Here is an 18,970-nt window from a genome sequence, read left to right as displayed (position 1 = left end):
GCCTTCATCAGTCAAGGCATTGAGTATAGGAGTTGGGATTTTGTTACAGTTGTATAAGTTGTTGATGAGGCTGCACTTGGAGTATTGTGCACAGTTTTGGTCACCTTGTTATAGGAAAGACATAGTTAAACTGGAAAGTATACAAAGAAGACTTACGAGGATGTTGCCAGAACTGGCAGGCTTGAGTTATAAGGAGGGGTTGACCAGGATAGGACGTCATTCCTTGGAATGTAGGAGAAGGAGGGGTGACCTTTATTGAGGTGTATAAAATCATGAGGGGCATAGAGAGGATGAATACATACAGTCTTTTTCCCAGGGATGGGGAATTGAAAACTGGAGGGCATAGGTTGAAGGTGAGAGGAGAAAGATTTAAGAAGGAACTGAGGGGCAACTTCTTCATGCACAGAGAGTGGTGCATATATTGAATGGGCTGCCAGAGAAAGTGGTTGAGACAGGTACAATAGCAACATTTGAAAAACATTTCGATAGGCACATGGATGAGAAGGGTTTAGAAGGATATGGACCAAATGCGGGCAATTGGAACTAGCTGAGTGGGCACTCTGGTCAGCATGGATCAGTTTGGGCTGAAGGGCCTGTTTCCATGCTGTATTACTCTATGACTTTATGACTCTAAGTCAAGTTATCTAGGCCAAGTGGGCTACTGAACTATTGATAGGAAAATGTAAGGCTTATGAAAGCCTTGATGAACTTTACAGAAAAGTCATAAAGACACTCTAGATCACATGCCAATTGGCTTATCGGAGACTAGATGTCTCTGCATCGTAAAGTCTGCCCGTTGAAGCTGAATCATTGGGGATGTAGCAACAAGAAGATGGGCCCTTTATTTCTTCTTTTTGTGGGCTGGGGTCATGAGAAGTGGGGTTGAGTGCAAGAGCAGCGAGAATTGGCTGTCAAAGCCTCCATCTGTGCTTCAGTTACCCCTAGTTTGGGACAGTTCGACATCTCCCTAACTTAATCCTTCTGAGGATTCTGAGATAGTATTTATGATTATTTGGAAAAGCGCAGTTTGATTAGAAATAGTCAGCATGGCTTTGTGAGGGGCAAGTCATGCCTCACAAGCCTTATTGAATTCTTTGAGGATATGACAAAACACATCGATGAAGGTAGAGCAGTGGATGTGGTGTATATGGATTTTAGCAAGGCATTTGATAAGGTTCCCCATGGTAGCCTCATTCAGAAAGTAAGGAGGCATGGGATTCAGTTTGGCTGTCTGGATACAAAACTGGCTGTCAAATAGAAGACAGAGGGTAGTAGTAGATGGAATGCATTCAGCTTGGAGCTCGGTGATCAGTGGTGTTCCGCAGGGATCTGTTTTGGGACCTTTGCTCTTTGTGATCTTTATAAATGACTTGGATGAGGAAGTGGAAGGGCGAGTTAGTAAGTTTGCCGATGACAGGAAGGTTGGTGGAGTTGTGGACAGCGTGGAGAGCTGTTGTAGGTTGCAACGGGACATTGACAGGATGCAGAGCTGGGCAAAGAAGTGGCAGATAGAATTCAACCCAGAAAAATGTGAAGTGATTCATTTTGGAAGGTCAAATTTGAATGCAGAATACAGGGTTAATGGCAGGATTTTCGGCAGTGTGGAGGTTGGGGTCCATGTCCATAGATCCCTTAAAGTTGCTACCCAAGTTGATAGGGTTGTAAAGAAGGCATATGGTGTGTTGGCTTTCATTGGCAGCGGAATTAAATTTAAGAGCCATGAAGTTATGCGTCAGCTCTATAAAACTCTGGTTAGACCACACTTGGCATATTGTGTTCAGTTCTGGTCACCTTGTTATAGGAAAGATGTGGAAGCCTTGGAGAGGTTGCAGAGGAGATTTACTAGGATGCTGCCTGGACTGGAGGGCAGGTCTTATGAGGAAAGGTTGAGGGAGCTAGGGCTTTTTTCATTGGAGGGAAGAAGGATGAGAGATGATTTGATAGAGATGTACAAGATGATGAGAGGCATAGATAGAGGGGATAGTCAGAGACTTTTTCCCAGGACGGAAATGACTATTACGAGGGGACATAATTTTAAGGTGATTGGAGGAAGATATAGGGGAGATGTCAGAGGTAGGTTCTTAACACAGAGTGGTGGGTGCATGGAATGCCCTACCGGCAGTGGTAGTGGAGTCAGATACTTTAGAGACTTTTAGGTGATTCTTGGATAGGCACATGAAGGATAGTAAAATGTAGGGTGTGCAGGGTAGATTGATCTTAGTAGGATAATTGGTCAGCACAACATCGTGGGCCGAAGGGCCTGTACTGTACTGTGCTGTACTGTTCTATGTTCCATGTAACGAGCAGCTTACCCTGGTTTGCCAGTCGGGAAACTAGCCACCTTTCCCATCTACTGGGGAGGCATGTGTTCAGGGAAGTGGTGGATTGAAGCCCTTAATCGGTCATTAATTACCTCTTAAGGGCTTTCATTACTGGTGTGCTGTGAAAGTCACCTATGCGCCTTTACTTTTAGCACTTACTTGAAGAGAAGGTGATACGTTTCTCTCTAGGCCAACTCATGCAATCATTTCCCTTTCTCACCATTCTCTCACCACTTCCAGGGAGGGAAAATGTCTGCCCAATACATCATCAAATGGCACCGTTGAGCAAACACTTCTCATCACAGGTTAATGTTAAAGTACCAAATGTACTAAAACTGTACAGTACTTGGTTATAGCAGTCACTCCAACTGAAGTTCCACATTTCATGTTTCAGATCTACCAAGAATGCGCAGGTTTAATTTATCTATGTTGCTTAACATTTTATGCCCCTCTGTAAGCTCCCTGCCAAGACCAAGGAGTGCAAATTTTTCTTTGTATTAAAAGTATTATTCGAAAGGAGGAAAAGAATTCTTGGGACGAGGGGCACTGCTGTGAGATTATTTAATTGCCCATATCAGAATCCCCAGATGCAGTTGATCAGATCAATTAAGACTCAATTATGTGGTATAGATCTGTAGTCACACATGGGTCAAACCATGGTCCATGGAGTAATTGAGAGGCGCTATAATGTAACAGGGAGGCACTATAGACTTTCCTAGATTAGTGAGTTATGTTAAACCAAATGGCACTATTCATTACCTTCTAATGATAGAAACCAAGGAACTGTCATACATTTGTCTCCAGCTTTTGTTTGAACAGATTTACTCCTATCATAAAAGGGATTGCATGAATTCATGTGACAAACCTGTGAGATAAATGTAATTCGTGCAAGTGAAAGTGTTGGTGAATGCCAGTCAGGTGTATTCTGATTTTTCTGATGAAGGGTCTAGGCCCGAAACGTCAGCCTTCCTGCTCCTATGATGCTGCTTGGCCTGCTGTGTTCATCCAGCTCTACACCTTGTTATCTCAGGTGTATTCTCCTACTCACTGAAGATAAGATTATATTTGAAGAGAAATAGATTGTAACTTGCATAATATCAAATGGCACCATTGAGCAAACACGTCATCACTGGTTAATATTAAATGTACTAAAATTGTGCAGTATTCTGTTATAGCAGTCATTCCAATTGAAGTTCCACATTTCATGTTTCAGATTTGCCAAGAATAGTTATCTCCAAGATATTCAGTGTTCCTTGAACTCTTCTAATGCTACTTCCCAAGAACCATAACCAGCACCTTGCAGTGCCACAAACATGTTCTCAACCTCTCTCTCTCTCTCCAGCATCATCAATCATCTTACACCGAAGTTGTTGAGGTCCACAATTTCATTCATCCTTTATCTCATGCTGCGCTTCTTATCCTTTATATCCTTTATCTCATTCAGCTGCAATAGATCTTGAATGCCAACATTATTCCAAATCCTTCTTTCCCTCATTTTACTCTGATCCATCCTTCCTTCCTTTCAATTTCATCATTTGCCTTGTTTTCATTATCTCTTCGCCTGCACTTCTCTGACCATGATTGACCTTCCCTTTATGAGGGCCTCAGTTTTATCCCCTGTGGACCACAATTCAAAGAATTTTGAATTCAACATGATACTGAGCTCTTCTTCTGTTGCTTTTGCTTCTGCACCCAATTCTTTGGCTAGGTGTTCAGCCCCCTGCAAAGTGAACTCTTTTAACTGCTCCAGAAATTGCCTTTCTTTCCCTATTCCATCTCATACTGTTTTTTTTTTTGGGGAAATGGTAAAATATGATATTCAAATATCTGCACCCTTTACTCAACGTAACTTCCCCTGAACATGCAAATTCAGGTCACTAACATTGTCATCAAACTTGCTGACAAAAGTTGCCATTGTTATTTGGTGACCTATCCTTGAATATGCAGATACTGAATACTTACTCTCTGCCTACCTCCCACTGCACAACAACCCACCAGCAAACAAGTCACCAATTATCAAACTTGTCACTGATCTTTATCTGGAGATCTTGCCTCCATGACCTCCAAATCATAGTTCCCCAAACCTACACAGCCCACCTTTTATATTTTGTTTCATTATTTCATGGGTATGGGTGACACTGGCAAGACCTTGAACTGAAAGGCCTGCTGGGTAACGTCAGAGAGCAGTTAAGAATCAACTACACTTCAATGAGTTTGGAGTCACACACAGACCAGACCACAGAAGGATGGCAGATTTCTTTCCCTAAAGGGCATCTGAGAACTGAATAGGTTTATATGACAGTCAATGATAGTTTAATTGACACTATAACTGGCACTACCTTTTAATTCCAGATTTATTAAATAATCACATTTAAATTCCACCAGCAATTGTGGGGGGATTTGTACCAATTTCTCCAGAATATTAACCTGGGCTGCTGGATTACTCATCCAGTGACATTGACAAATGTGAATTTGTCAAATTCACATATCAGATCACCCTAGTAGAAACATTCTTTCAGCCTGCTCCTGCCCCATTGGAACTGGTATCTTTCAAACAACTCATCTTGTCGCGTTTCTTCCGAACTACATTTATAATTTGAGCAATATCTTCCAAGGAATCAGAGAATTATTGCAGCATTGGAGACTATTCAGCTTCTGATGTCTGCACCAGCTGTCAGTAGGAGCAAATAGTCTCATTCCTCCACTTTCTTCCTTTCCACATAACATTACAATTCCCTGTTGAATTGACTGAACCTGCATCCACTACGGTCAGGCACTGCATTCCAGATTCTAACCCCTTGTTGAGTGAATAGGTTGTGCTCATGTCTCCATTGCTTCATTTGCTAGTTACATGATCTGTACATCAACACAATTTTAACATTTTCCAGTTTCAAAGATCAGTACAGCACTGGAACAGGCCCTTTGGCCAGCAAGCTTGTGTTGACACATGACGCCTTTCTAAACTAAAAACCTTTTGCCTCTACGCTGTCTGTTTCCCTATTGCAGTGATTGAAATGAGGGCAGACTGGTGGACCTCATGAATGAGTTCCCTGATTGGTTAATCTGGTTCAGTCAGGGAACCCTGGCTGACAGATATGTACAAGAGTGTCAGAGGTTCTGGTCACTCTGAAAGCTGGCTTTGAGGAATCTGGATCAGTGTCAAAGCCTTTCCATGTGTAAATAAACGGGAACTTGGTGATGGGATACTGGCCTTTGTGGAGTTATTTCAGTAGGAACGAGAGAAAAGCACGCTCCTAAAGAAATTCACTCACAACAGTCGTCTTTGAGTTAGGGTAATCATTTCTGGTATCATGCCATTATTTGGACAGCTTGACTCATTCAATCTTACCATTAAAGTTTTGACCCAATATGTTGAAAAAATGAGTTACTTTTTCCAGGCAAATGATAGATGAAAAGCAATGAATAATTCTCCAGCTATCTTGTAGACCTGCAGCTTTTTCAATTATCAGGAGCCTATCTTTCCCAGAGGTACTAGATACTAAAACAATGTGTTGACAGATTTAGTTAAGGCATATTATGACCCCAAGACTCCTCTAATTCTGAGATGCTATCGGTTTTACTCAGCAACTTGAGAACTATGGGAATCCTTATAGGGATTTTTGACTAGGTTGGGATGACTGGCTGTGGCATGTGGCTTTGGTTTAACCTTTAATGAGATCCCAAGACACCACTTGGTATGTGGGATTAATGATGTAACCATGCAAAAGCACCTACTATCTGAGGTCCAACTTGAGACAAAACCTGTTTCTCACATCTCCTTTAAACTTTCCATCTTTTACCTTAAACCTATGTCACCTAGTACCTGACATTTCTACCCTGGGGAATAGACTCCAATTATCCATTCTACCCATGCCTCATAATTTTTTAAACTTCTATCAGGTTGGCCTCAGTCTCCAATAATCAAGTGAAAACGAAGTAAGTTCATCCGGTCTCTCATCATAGCTAATATCCTCCAAGCCAGGCAATATCCTTGTAAACTCTTTCATAATACCTTCTTGAAAGCCTCCACATCCTTCTGATAGTGTGGCGACCAGAACTGTATGTAATATTCCAAATGTAGCCTAAATAAAATTCTCTACAGCTACAACATGACTTGCCAATTTTTATACTTTATGCCCTGACAGCTGAAGGCAATCATGCCATATGCTTTCTTGACCACCTTATCCACTTGTACTGCTACTTTCAGAGAACATCAAGATCCCTCTGTATGCAACTAAGATTTCTGCCATTTACTGTATACTCTCCTGCATAAGATCTTCTAAAATGCATCATCTCACATTTGTCCAGATTAAATTATATCTGACATTTACCTGCCCAAGTCTCCAGCCTATGCACATCCTGCTATGTTCTCTGGCAGTCCTCCTCACTATCTGCAGCTTGCCCAATCTTTGTGTCATCCGTAAACTTACTAATCAGACCACCTACATTTTCCTCCAAATCATATGCATATATTACAAACATCAGGGGTCCCAGCACTAATGCCTGTGGAACAACCTTCTGTAGTTTCTTACGGCCCTGGGCAGAGCAGTTACTGTACCAGACCATTATGCACCCAAATAGTATGCTTTCTATGGTGCATCTTTAAAAGTTTATGAGAGTCCTAATGAACGTGCCAAAATTCCTAACCCACCTGAGGAAGAAAAGGGTTTGTTGTGTCTTCTTGACTATCGCAACTACGTGGGAAGACCAGGATAGGTTGTCGATTATTGTCACTCCTAGGAACTTCATGCTCTCGACACACTCCACCTCAGCTCCGTTGATGTAGATGGGGGTCATGTCCTCCTCCTTTCTTCCTGAAGTCAATGATCAGTTATTTTCTTTTGCCAATATTGAGAGAGAGATTGTTGTCATTGCATGATGATAACATGTAATAGTAGTTGTAGCTATCATAAGTGTGCTAATAGAATATTGGTTGATAAAATAAAGGAAAAAATAATGCCTGTCTAAGAGTTGGCACACAGGCAACAGCATTTTGCTTTATTCACTCATGGGACATGGAGATCGCTGGTTTAGCCAGCATTTATTGTCTGTCCTTAGGTGCTCTTGAGAAGCTGGTGGTGGTGAACTGCTGCAGTCCATGTGCTGTAGGTAGACCTGCAATACCATTGTGAAGGAATTCCAGGATTTTGACCCAACAATAGTGAAGAAACCGTGATATAAATGCAAATCAGGTGATGAGTGTCTTAGAGAGGAATTTGCAGGTGGTAATGTTCCTATGAAATAGCTGCCCTTGTCTTTGTATACGGAAGTGGTCATGAGTTTGGAAGGCGCTGTCCGAGGATCTTTGGTAAATTTCTGCAGTCTATCTTGTAGATAGTACATATTGCTGCTACTAAGCATCAGTAGTGGATTGATTGGCACTATATCCACAAAAATTCAATCAAGTAGACTGCTTTAGTCTTGGATGGTGTCAAGCTTCTTGAGTGTTGTTGGAGCTGCACTCATCTAGGCAAGTAGGGAGTATTCAATTATACTCCTGACTTGTGCCTTGTAGATGGTGGACAGGCATTGAGGAGTCAGGAGGTGAGTTAGTGACTGTAATATTCCTAGCTTCTGACTAGTTCTTGTAGCTTGTTACTTTAAGGTGACTCCAGCTCAGTTTCTCCTCAATGGTAACCCCATGGATGTTGATAGTGGGGGATTCAGTGACGGTAACACCCCTGAATGTCAAGGAGCAATACTTAGATTGTCTCTTACTGGAGATGATCATTGCCTGGAATTTGTCTAGGCTGAAAGTTACTTGCCACTATTCAGCCCTTGCCTGGAAATTGTCCAGATCTTGTTGCAATTGGACGTGGTCTGCTTCAATATCAGGCACAAGCCACATGAATCCCTAATTTATGGGCATTGGCATCTGGCATCTGCTAACCCATCATGACTATCCTGGTACTCTGGTATGGTGGCAGACCAGTCATGAGGCACAGACTTGCACTGCAAGGCACACCAACAACTAGCATTTAGAACGCTGTAGCAGTGACACTTTGTGCACACGGACAGTCACCCAGCTCAATGATTGGACCAGGCCTCAGCTCAGGACTGCTTGCTTGCTCTCATAGCAATCACTCATTTTGTGGCTACCTGCATGTTCATGCCTGTGCCTTACCTTGCCTTACTATACCATTCCTGTTAGCATATTGGCACTCCAACCGTAGCCATTTAGGGGCACTTTGGCGAGCAACGGGGTGCTTGTCAGTATTGACTGGACCTGGGGAGCTGGCAATAATTTCCAATTCCTCCCTGGCCAGAGTAGAAGACAGCAATTGTAGTACCATTATTCAAGAAAGGCACAAGGGATAAACCAGGAAACTACAGTTGGTTGGTCCAACCCCAGTGTTGGGGAAACTATTGAAGCAATTTGAGGGATAGAAATAAGTCTGCACTTGGAGAAGCAGGGATTAACCAAAAACAGTCAGCATGGTTTTGTTAAGTCTAACCAACTTGACTGAATTTTTCAAAGAGGTAACCAGGTGTATAAATAAGGGCAATGCATTTGATGTAGTCTACTTGGAATTCAGCAAGATTCTTAATAAGGTCATATGTGGGAGTTTGATAGTGAAGGTAAGAGCTCAAGGGATCCAAGGAAATTTAGCTAATTGGATTCAGATTGGCTGATGCAGGAAGCAGAAGGTGATCGTCAAGGGGTGTTTTTGTGACTTGAAGCGGTCCCGAGGGGTTGCGCAGGGATCTATGTTGAGGACCTTGCTGTTTGTGGTATATATAAATGAGTTATACTTGAATGTAGGAGGATTGATCAGTAAGTTTGCTGATGGTACAGAAATTGGTGGGTGATAAATAGTGAGGAGGATAGTCATAGGTTACAAGACACTATAGATGGGCTGGTCAGATAGGTTGAACAATGGCAAATGGAATTCAATCTGTGAAGTGATGCACTTGGGCAGGACAAACAAGGCAAGCGAATACATAATAAAAACGAAAAGAACTGCGGATGCTGTAAATCAGGAACAAAAACAAAGTTGCTGGAAAAGCTCAGCAGGTCTGGCAGCATCTGTGAAGGGGAAAACAGAGTTAACGTTTTGGGTCCGGTGACCCTTCCTCAGAACTCAAAGGGAGGTGGAGTCAAGGCGAAGGGGAAAGCGAAGGGGAAATTTATGGTATGGAGATTAGAATATAATGTGGGAAACTCGAGTTCAATGGACAGAATTCAGAACTGCATCAGGCAGCATGACAGGCTACAACTCAAGGGAATACATAATGAATGGTAAGACCCTAGGAAACACCGAGGATAAGAGGGACCTTTGTGTGCATATACACATTAAGGTATCAGAACAGGTGAATAAGGTGGTTAAGAAGGCATATGGAATATTTGCTTTTATTAGACGAGGCATACAGTTTAAGAGCATGGAGGTTATGCTGGAACATTACTTAGGCCACAGCTATTGTGTGCAGTTCTGGAATCCACATTGTATGAACCATGTGATAATACTGGGGAGGATATTTACAAAGATGTTGCTTGGGCTTAAGAGTTTTAGTTATGAGGAGAGATTAGATAGACAGGAATTGTTTTCCTTGGAGCAGAGGAAACTGTAGGAGTTTATGATGGAGATGTATAAAATTATGGGCGGCATAGATAAGGTAGACGAGAAGAAACATTTCCCTTTGGTGGAGGGATTAATAACTAGGGGCCATTGATTTAAGGTAAGATGCAGGAGGTTTAGAAGGGAGGTGAGGAAATAATTTTTCACTCAGAGGGTGGTGGGAATCTGGAACTCACTGCCTGCAACATTTAAGAAGTATTTAGAAGTACATCTGCGATGCCAAAGCATCCAAGGCTATCGGCCAAGTACTGGAAAATGGGGTTAGAATTGTTAGGTGGTTGTTATTGACCAGTCAGTCAGGGGTTGGATCAGTCATATCTAAGAGCTGTTCATTGAGGTCTGGGACAAATGCATCCTGGGTGTCTGTCCATCGATCTTTCAGGAGGGTTCCAAGGTGAGGAGCAGTAAGGGCAATGGGGGGAATCATTGACAGAAAGGGAGGTGGAGTCAAGGCTGAGGAGAAAGCAGAGGCATTTATGGTATGGAGATTAGAACATAATGTGGGAAACTCGAGTTCAACGAACAAAATTCAGAACAGCATCAGACAGCAAGTCAGGCTACGGGTTTGGGTGTTAGTGATTGTGACCACCAGTGTGGCTTCTACAAGGGGAGTGTAAAGGAGTAGGGTGGACATTAACAAGATATAATGTCAGAGTTCAAGGTCAGGGAGGGCAGTTGTAGATGATGTTCAATGTGGTGAGTCTCCCTACTGGGGGAATGAGTTAAAATGAGTTGAAACCCTGGAATTCCCTCCCTAATGACATTGTGGGTCAACCCACAGTAGGTGGACTGCAGCAGTTCAGTAAGGCAGCTCACCACCACCTTCTCAAAGGGCAACTAGGAATGAGCAATAAATGCTGGCCAGCCAGCGACACACACATCCCGCAATGAATAGGAAAAAAGAATGAGCTGTTGGGGTAATGTGAGGTTATCAGGGAATATGCAGGCTCAGTCTGCGGTAACTGGCAGCCAGTGGGGTCCATTGCTGATGCTGTCCAGCGTGATCTGATTTGCCAACAATTAGTTTACCGTCTCTAGACGTTAAGTGCAATTAGAAAATGGCAAGAACAATGTCAAGGGTGGGCAGAGTAAGTGTCAGTTTGATACTGACAGTGTAGGATCCATGTTTGCTGGTTGCCACAACATTCTACTGATAAAAAGCATGAAACAGCCATTAACAAAGCGCGGCTATTTTGGATTTGCAATCATTGAATTGCCTATTTTATATGCATTCAGATTACAGTGATTCGGGGACAAATGCTGTTCAAAGGCTACATGCCATTAGCACTTGCAAATTGAATCTGGAGATCTCAATAATATTGAAGTTAGCAGCAATGATAGTTAAAGAAGAAAAAGCTACTCTGGCTAACAGGAAATGACTATTAGTTCCACCTTCAAAGGTCCTGTCTGAGCCACAGAAATGCCAGTCCTCATCTACTAAGTAAGTGTAACGATTGTGCGCAATGCAGTGTGAGGTTCAGCATTCTATGTGGGTGTAGGGTTTGGAGGGTGACATTGTGCTGCAGACAGGCCCTTTTTGTTGATGTGTGGTTACTCAGCTGGCACAGCACCTTCAAGTACTGCAAATGCTGACACAGAATGTGGATGCCCAATGCGGACGTGTCTCATTTGGTGCTGAATTGTGCTCAGCCCTCATCTGGAGAGTATGCCCCTGATAACTGTTCTGAGATCTAGGAAACTCATTTGCTCTTTCTGTGCCCAATCTTCCACCAAGGTGATATGTTGTTTGCCATGGCTATTTAGTTGAGAAGACAACGACAAATGCAGGAGGAGCAGGACCAATGGCAAGTCCAGAAACATCAGGCTGGCAAAGATGGGGAGCACCCAGTTCAGGGAGAGGTCACAGCTGCTGGGCCCTTCAGGATGTGTGGAATGAGCAAGAGTTACATAGCTTTCTGGCCATGAATCCATTTCCTGGGGATGAGTGAGTGCAGGGCTGATGCAGACTTTGTACGTCCCAGACACTGTGATGGAATGCTGGAGCAGAATCTCAGACAGGCAGCTATGAGAGGCCATCCTCTCCCAACAGCTGTGAAGGCACTGTATTGTGGAACGTCTTTGTGACTGGCTCCTTCCAGCAAGCAATGGTAATCATGGGCGAGATCTCTCAGTCATACACCCACAAATGCATCAAGATCGAAACTGATGCCATCTGTGCAAAGTCACACTGGTTTATTTCATTCTACCATGATGATGTCAGTGCTGCAGCCCGGCAGTAGGATTTAAAAAACATAGTTGCGTTCCCCAAGGTGCAGGGTGCCATCCACTCTATACATGTGGCACTGAGAGGGCTTTATCACAATGCTGTAGAATTCATCAACAGGAAGGTATTCCATTCCATTCATGCCCTGGTGATCTATTACCACTTCCTTAGTGTATACCCGCTACACCAGCGGGTACCATGACTCCTACATTCTGAAACACATTTCGTGTACCTGGTGTATTTCAGGAGCCAGATGCCTTACAAGATTGGCCACTGGGGAATCATGGTTCATAACAACATTCCGCAACCCATTTACTGACTACTGCAGAGTTAGATTTAATGTCGTCCATGCCTCAATCAGGGCCTTGGTAAATCAGACAGTAGGGGTGCGGAAAATGAGGTTTCCGTGTTCAGATCAGTCAGTGGATGCCCTCCAGTATAGTCTGGGCAAAATATTCTGCGTGATCCTGGTGTGCTGTACTTCAGAGCAGGCAATGGGCAATGTCCTGGATGCAGAGGAACTGGGCGAAGAAAACAGACTTCTGGGCAGAGGAAGCTGACGATGTCCGTGACAGATCTCTGGTGTGATGGGCACAGTCCAGACAGAACACCACTGATACCTGGTTTAGTAGAAGAGTACTAAGTGCAGCACTGATTATTGATTGTAACGTTTTTTTTGATGCTCAATTCTGGTTCACATTGTGGAGATGCAGTTGGCTTCATTTCCATTCCCATTTTCTTTCTGTAAATAAAAGCTCACCTTTGTGTTTGGAATTGTCTGATTGCTTGAAGATCCCCAACTGGATAATGGCAGGCTGCAGATATCCAGACTCTCTTAGCTCACCAATTTTCACCAAACAAGGTGTTGGAAACAGTGATGAGATCAGAGCTAGGTAACCTATTGTTTAGGCATATTAGTTGAGGAATAAATATTGGCCAGGATGAACACCCTTGCTGCTCATCAAAAGAGTGCCAATGAGAGCAGATGGGGCCTGGTTTAATTTCTTGTACAACAATGCTATCTCTGACATTGTAGAGTGCCTACATTACTGCACTGGAGTATCGGCCTAGACAACATGCGTGAAATTTCTGGAGTGGGAAATTGAACTCTCAAGTTCTGATTCGGGGATCAAAGTGCTTCCAATTAAATCAATTCAATATTGTAGTGGATTCTCCCAGTGATTAAATGATGTGGACAATGGGACAAAAGTCGGGACAATCTGATGAGATGACCAGAGAGATTGTCCTGGGAGTCCTCCACGTTTATTCTGGACTCCATGAAGTCTCATAGCTTCAGGCAAGAAAATCTGCTGGTTACCACCCTCCCTCCGCTGATGAATCAGTACTCATTCATGTTGAACAACACTTGGAGGAAGCATCGAGGGTGGCAAGGGTGCAAAATGTACTCTGGATGGGGAATTTCAATGTCCACTACCCAAGAGTGGCTCGACAGCAGCACTACTGATTGAGCTGTTTGGGTCCTGAAAGACACAGCTGCCAAATTGGGTCCAGCAGGTGGCAATGAAACCAAGAGGAGGGAAAAGCAGACTTGACCTCATCTTTACCAATCTGCCGGCTGAAGATGCATCTGTCCATGACTGTATTAGTAAGAGTAACCACAGAACAGCCCTTGTGCAGATGAAATCCAGCTTTCACATTGAGAATAACCTCCATCATGTTGTGTGGCACTATGATAATGTTAAATACTGACTTCAAACAGATCTAGCAACTCAAGACTGGGCGTCCATAAGGTGCTGTGAGCCATCAACAGTGGCAGAATTCTACTCTAACACAATCCGCAACCTCACGACCCAGCATATTCCCCATTTGACCATTGCGACGAAACTAGGGGATCAACCCTGGTTCAATAAAGAGTGCAGGAGGGCATGCCAGGAGCAACACCCGGTATACCTAAAAATGAAGTATCAACCTGGCGAAGCTACCAAGCAGGACTACTTGCATGCCAAGCAGCAAGTGGTAGACAGAGCTAAGTGAGCCCACAACCAAAGGATCAGATCTAAGCTCTGCAGATATGCCACATCCAGTCGTGATGTGTGGTGGACAATTAAACAACTCACTGGAGGAGGTGCCACAAATAGTCCCATCCTCAAATGATGCAAGATCCTAACACAAAAGTACAAAGGATAGGGCTGAAGCATTCGCAGCAATCTTCAGCCAGAAGTGCTGAGTGGACGATCTATCTCAGCCTCCTCCAGTGGTCTCCAGCATTAAAGATATCAATCTTAAGCCAATTCGATTTACTCCACGTGATGTCAAGAAACGGTTGGAGACACTGGATACTGCAAAGGCTATAGGCCCTAACAACATTCTTACAATAGTGCTGAAGACTTCTGCTCCAGACCCTGCTGTTCCTACTAGCTAAACTCTTCCTGTACAGTTACAACACTGGCATCTACCCGACAATGTGGAAAATTGACCAGGCATGTTCTGTACATAAAACGCAGGACAAATCAACCCAGCCAATTACTTCAGTCTACTCTTGATCATCTGTAAAGTGATGGAAGGTGTCATTAACAGTGCTATCAAGCAGTATTTCCTGAGCAGTAACCTTCTCGGTGATGCTTAGTTTGGGTTCGCTGGGGCCACTCTGCTCCTGATCTCATTACAGACTGGGTTCAAACATGGATAGAAGAGCTGAATTCCAGAGGTGAGGTGAGAGTGACAGCCCTTGACATCAAGGCTGCAATTGACCGAGTTTGGCACCAAGGAGCTCTAGAAAAACTGGAAGCAATGGGTATCAGGGGCAAACTGTCACTTGCTTGGCATCATACGTGGTAAATAAGAAGATGGTTGTGGTTGATCGAGGTCAATCATTTCAGCTCCAAGGTATCTATGCAGGAGTTCCTCAGGGTAGTGTTGTAGGCCTGACCATCTTCAGCTACTTCATCAATGACCTTCCATCAATCTTAAGGTCAAGAGTGGGGATGTTGCCAATGATTGCCTAATGTTCAGCAGCATTAGTGACTCCTCAGATACTGAAGCAGTCCGTGCTCAAATGCAACAAGATCTGGACAATATTTGGGCTTCGGCTGACAAGTGGCAAGTAACGTTCATGTCACACAGATGCCAAGCTATGACCATCGCCAATAAGAAACAATCTAACCACCGCCCTTTGACATTCAATGGTATTACCGTCACTGAATCACCCACTATCGATATCTTTGGGATAACCATTGACCAGAAACTCAGCTGGACCAGCCACATAAACATAGTGACTACAAGAGCAGATCAGAGTTTAGGAATACTGCAGCGAGTAACTCGTCTCCTGACTCCTCAAAGCCTGTCCATCATTTACAAGGCACAAGTTAGGAGTGCGATGGAATACTCCCCACTGTAGTGGATGGGTGCAGCTCCAACAACACCTAAGAAATTAGATATCATCTAGGATAAAGCAGCCTGCTTGATTGGCACCACATCCACAAACATCCACTCCTTCCACCACCAACACTCAATAGCAGCAGTGTGTATTATCTACAAGATGCACTTCAGAAATTCACCAAAGATCCTCAGATAACACCTTCTAAACTAATGACTACTTCCATCTAGAAGGACAAAGACAGCAGATACATGGGAACATCACCATCTGCAAGTTCCTCTCCAAGACGCTCACCATCCTGACTTGGAAATATATCACTGTTCCTTCACTGTCGATGGGTCAACATCCTGGAAATCCCTCCCGAACAGCATTGTGGTCAACCCACAGCAGCGGTTCAAGAAGACAGCTCACTTCCACATTCTCAAGGACAACTAGGGATAGGAAGTAAATACTGGCCAGGCAGCAATGCCGTCATCCCATGAATGAATAAAAAATGGCCTGAGTTCTGTCTTCCAAAGCAAGTTCTCTTCAATCAGCTCAAGGAAGGCACTCAAATGAGAGGAGGACAAAGGAAGCGTTTCAAAGAACCCCTGAAGGCTACCCTGAAGAAATGCAACATACATGTCAATGCATGGCAAAGCTTTGTTCAGAAGAAATCGACTTTGAGGAAATTCTTGTATGAAAGGACAGGATTCTTGGAGAACAACCAACAGCAACAGTAATACAGAAAGGAACCAGACAAAGGAATGGCCACGATCTCTAGGCCAAGGACAAATTCCACCTCCTGGAAACACCTGCCAAACGTGTGGTCAGAGATGCTGCTCTAGGAGTGGGCTCATCAGCCACACAAGAACCCCAGGATCCATAGCCAGTGACTTTCCTAGGTGAACAGTCATACTGATTAGCAAGTGACTGCTGACAACAACAAGTTATCCAGGAATTAGAATAGTTAGGTTTTAATTCCTCTCATTTCTTTGGGTAACTGTTAAGATAATTCAGTCATCCCTCCAAGCTTCAATTCAGCTTTGGGACCTTTTTTTGGATTGTTCTAAATGCTGAATAATAGTCCACCATGACTTTCAACTTCCTAGGCAATACTTGCAGAGTCTGCTGCTGTGTTTGGGACTTCTACATGGTCCTGCAATGCAATTCCTATCCAGACTGCTGTGGCAACAATCTGTTAGACGATCTGAACAGTTAAATTTTGTGACAATATTATGGCTTTAAGACGTGTATTTTGTCTTGGTTTATTTTGAAGAGAGGTTTTAAGGCAGATGTAATGAGCAGTCTACCAGAGCCACTGCAGTAAGCAGCTTGTGAGGCCTTGGTTTTTATTATGTTGGAACAATAGAAGTAGCCTTAATGTCTCTGGTCAAGCTCCCACAGAAGCCAGATTTTTAGTTTTAGTTTCCAGCAGTTGCAATTGGGTTCTCAGCAGGGTTGGAAGTAAATCTCTCCCAGTTGCTACACTCTCAGAATTTTCATGATTTTTTTTTTCTGCCTGGGCTACTGGAGTTGCATGTGAAATAATCTGCCTTTTGCCATGGTGTGTTTATGGGATGTTGCTATATTAGAACAGTTAATGAGTAATAGTTACTGTATCTATTATTCTGTTAAGTTTTCCAATACAGTTAAGTTATTCCAATTCCTTCTTACTTTTGTGTATTTTAACTACGTGGATGAATAAAGTGTGTATTGCTCTAAATCCTGTAGTTTGACCAATCGACTTGCATCTGGAATTCAACCTCTTTAAAATGAGAAAAAGTTAGGGTCTTGACTATTTTCTGAATATTTTGAGAGGGTTTGGTCTGGTCTGTAACAGTTTTCTTTAACCAGCAAACGTTGGCAGACTGCTTTATTTTCAAAATTTAAAGACAGGATATCTAAATAACTTGACAGCTTGAGAGCCCCGTAGATTTTATGATCCTTTACAAGCATTAATGTCTACACTAAAAACTCTTGACTCAAACATTGTGCACAACATCCCTGCTTCATGAGGAAAGAGTTCAAATAGGCCTGATGAGGCACATTTGTTTTCTTCCTGACGAAAATAGGATCTATTTGAAATGAGGGTGGGACTTATGGATCTAGGTTCCTGATCCCACTTTGGATACTCTGTGGAGACTTTCTGAAAAGCTAAGCCTTTCTCAGAGCAGAATGATTGTTCTGCTTGCTACATAACATAGTCATCACATTATTTAATGTTTAAGCATTTTATTTTTAACTATTATTTTATGTTTATTTGGACAATACCTGAATAGTCACCCAAAACTTTCCAGGATTACTAGTCTTATTTTATATGCACTGAATTACTTACAGTTAAGATTGATCAAATTGAATATGTTTGCATATAATAGGTATGTGTAGCTTGCTGCACAGAGTATAATAACTTGCTTTGGTTGTAATGAAGACTAAAAAGCAATTTTGTGCAAAGAACAAACATTTGAAGATTACACTTGATGCAGGAGTTTATAGATTCATAGATTCAGAGTCAAACAGCACAGAAACAGACCCTTTGGTCCAACTCATTCAAGTTTCCCAAACTAAATTAGTGCCATTTGCCTGTAATTTGGCTCATATCCCTCTAAACATTTCCTATTCATGTACCTGTCAAAATGCATTTTAAATATAGTAACCGTACCTGCATCCACCACTTCCGCTGGCAGTTCATTACAAAACTCCCTGGACAATAATATTCCATAATTTCTCATTTTAAACCCAAACATTTATTTTCCACTTCTTCCTCCAAAGTCTCTGATTTAAATAAAGATGTACAGAAAGCTCCAGGCATGGGGAAATTGCCCAGCAGTAATTTCAACTTCCCGAACAATTCCTCCAGAGTCTGCTATCGTGGAGTTCTTGTGGCTAGAAAATACCAGATCAATTTTAGTCAACAATATGAATTAAATAAGTGTCCATCTCATGCAGAAATCTAACAAATTCACTTTTTCAAGTGACCTCAGTTTATAAAATATAAATATTACATTTCTTTGCACAGTTCAATGAGATGTCTAGTTTTGTAAAGAACACTAACCATGAATTCTTTTGGAAATTTACGTACTTTCTGTAGTGTTTAATGGTTCAATCATTCTGTGCTTGGCTACGCAAGTTCAGTAATTGACCTATGCTCTCTGTGCTTAATTGGTTAAATCTGGATGTTGACTCAGAGAAATACTAGCACAGAGGATATTAGAAGCTGAGCTGGGATAAGCAGAAATACAAATTTTTTGTCTTAATTTTGCAGAATTGGTGAGACTGTACACATGTTTAGAAATGGCGGCTCAGGCCTAATTCTGGGATTCCTGGCCCCACTTGCTGTAACTGAATTTTCGTCAAGGCCGGTTCAGGATATATGCTGCTGTAGATCAAAAACCTGTATCTGGCACTTCTGAGATAGTAGGAACTGCAGATGCTGAAGAATCTGAGATAACAAGGTGTAGATCTGGATGAACACAGCAGGCCAAGCAGCATCAGAGGAGCAGGAAGGCGGACGTTTCGGGCCTAGACCATT

The 18,970-nt window shown here is 42.7% G+C and overlaps 1 protein-coding gene across 4 annotated transcripts in view; it reads right to left on the bottom strand.

The window, feature by feature from the left end:
* Positions 1-18,970, bottom strand: part of LOC109924543 (5-hydroxytryptamine receptor 1E) — a 93,445-nt gene that overhangs the window by 72,357 nt on the left and 2,118 nt on the right. For 2 of the 4 annotated variants that reach the window (XM_048601184.1, XM_048601180.1), the window contains exons 2-3: positions 18,101-18,324; positions 6,973-7,135 (exon numbers count right to left, since the gene is read on the bottom strand). The gene's annotated coding sequence lies outside the window, so the exon portion shown is untranslated. Of the gene's footprint in view, positions 1-2,276; positions 3,369-6,972; positions 7,136-18,100; positions 18,325-18,970 lie in introns of those variants that run through there. The other 2 variants (XR_007262909.1, XM_048601182.1) reach the window with 2 other exon arrangements.

This window comes from Rhincodon typus, chromosome 9, assembly GCF_021869965.1.
Source record: "Rhincodon typus isolate 14 chromosome 9, sRhiTyp1.1, whole genome shotgun sequence".
Taxonomy (NCBI): Eukaryota; Metazoa; Chordata; class Chondrichthyes; order Orectolobiformes; family Rhincodontidae; genus Rhincodon; species Rhincodon typus.
Note: the sequence above shows the minus strand (reverse complement) of the source record. Positions and strands in the feature narration are given on the sequence as shown.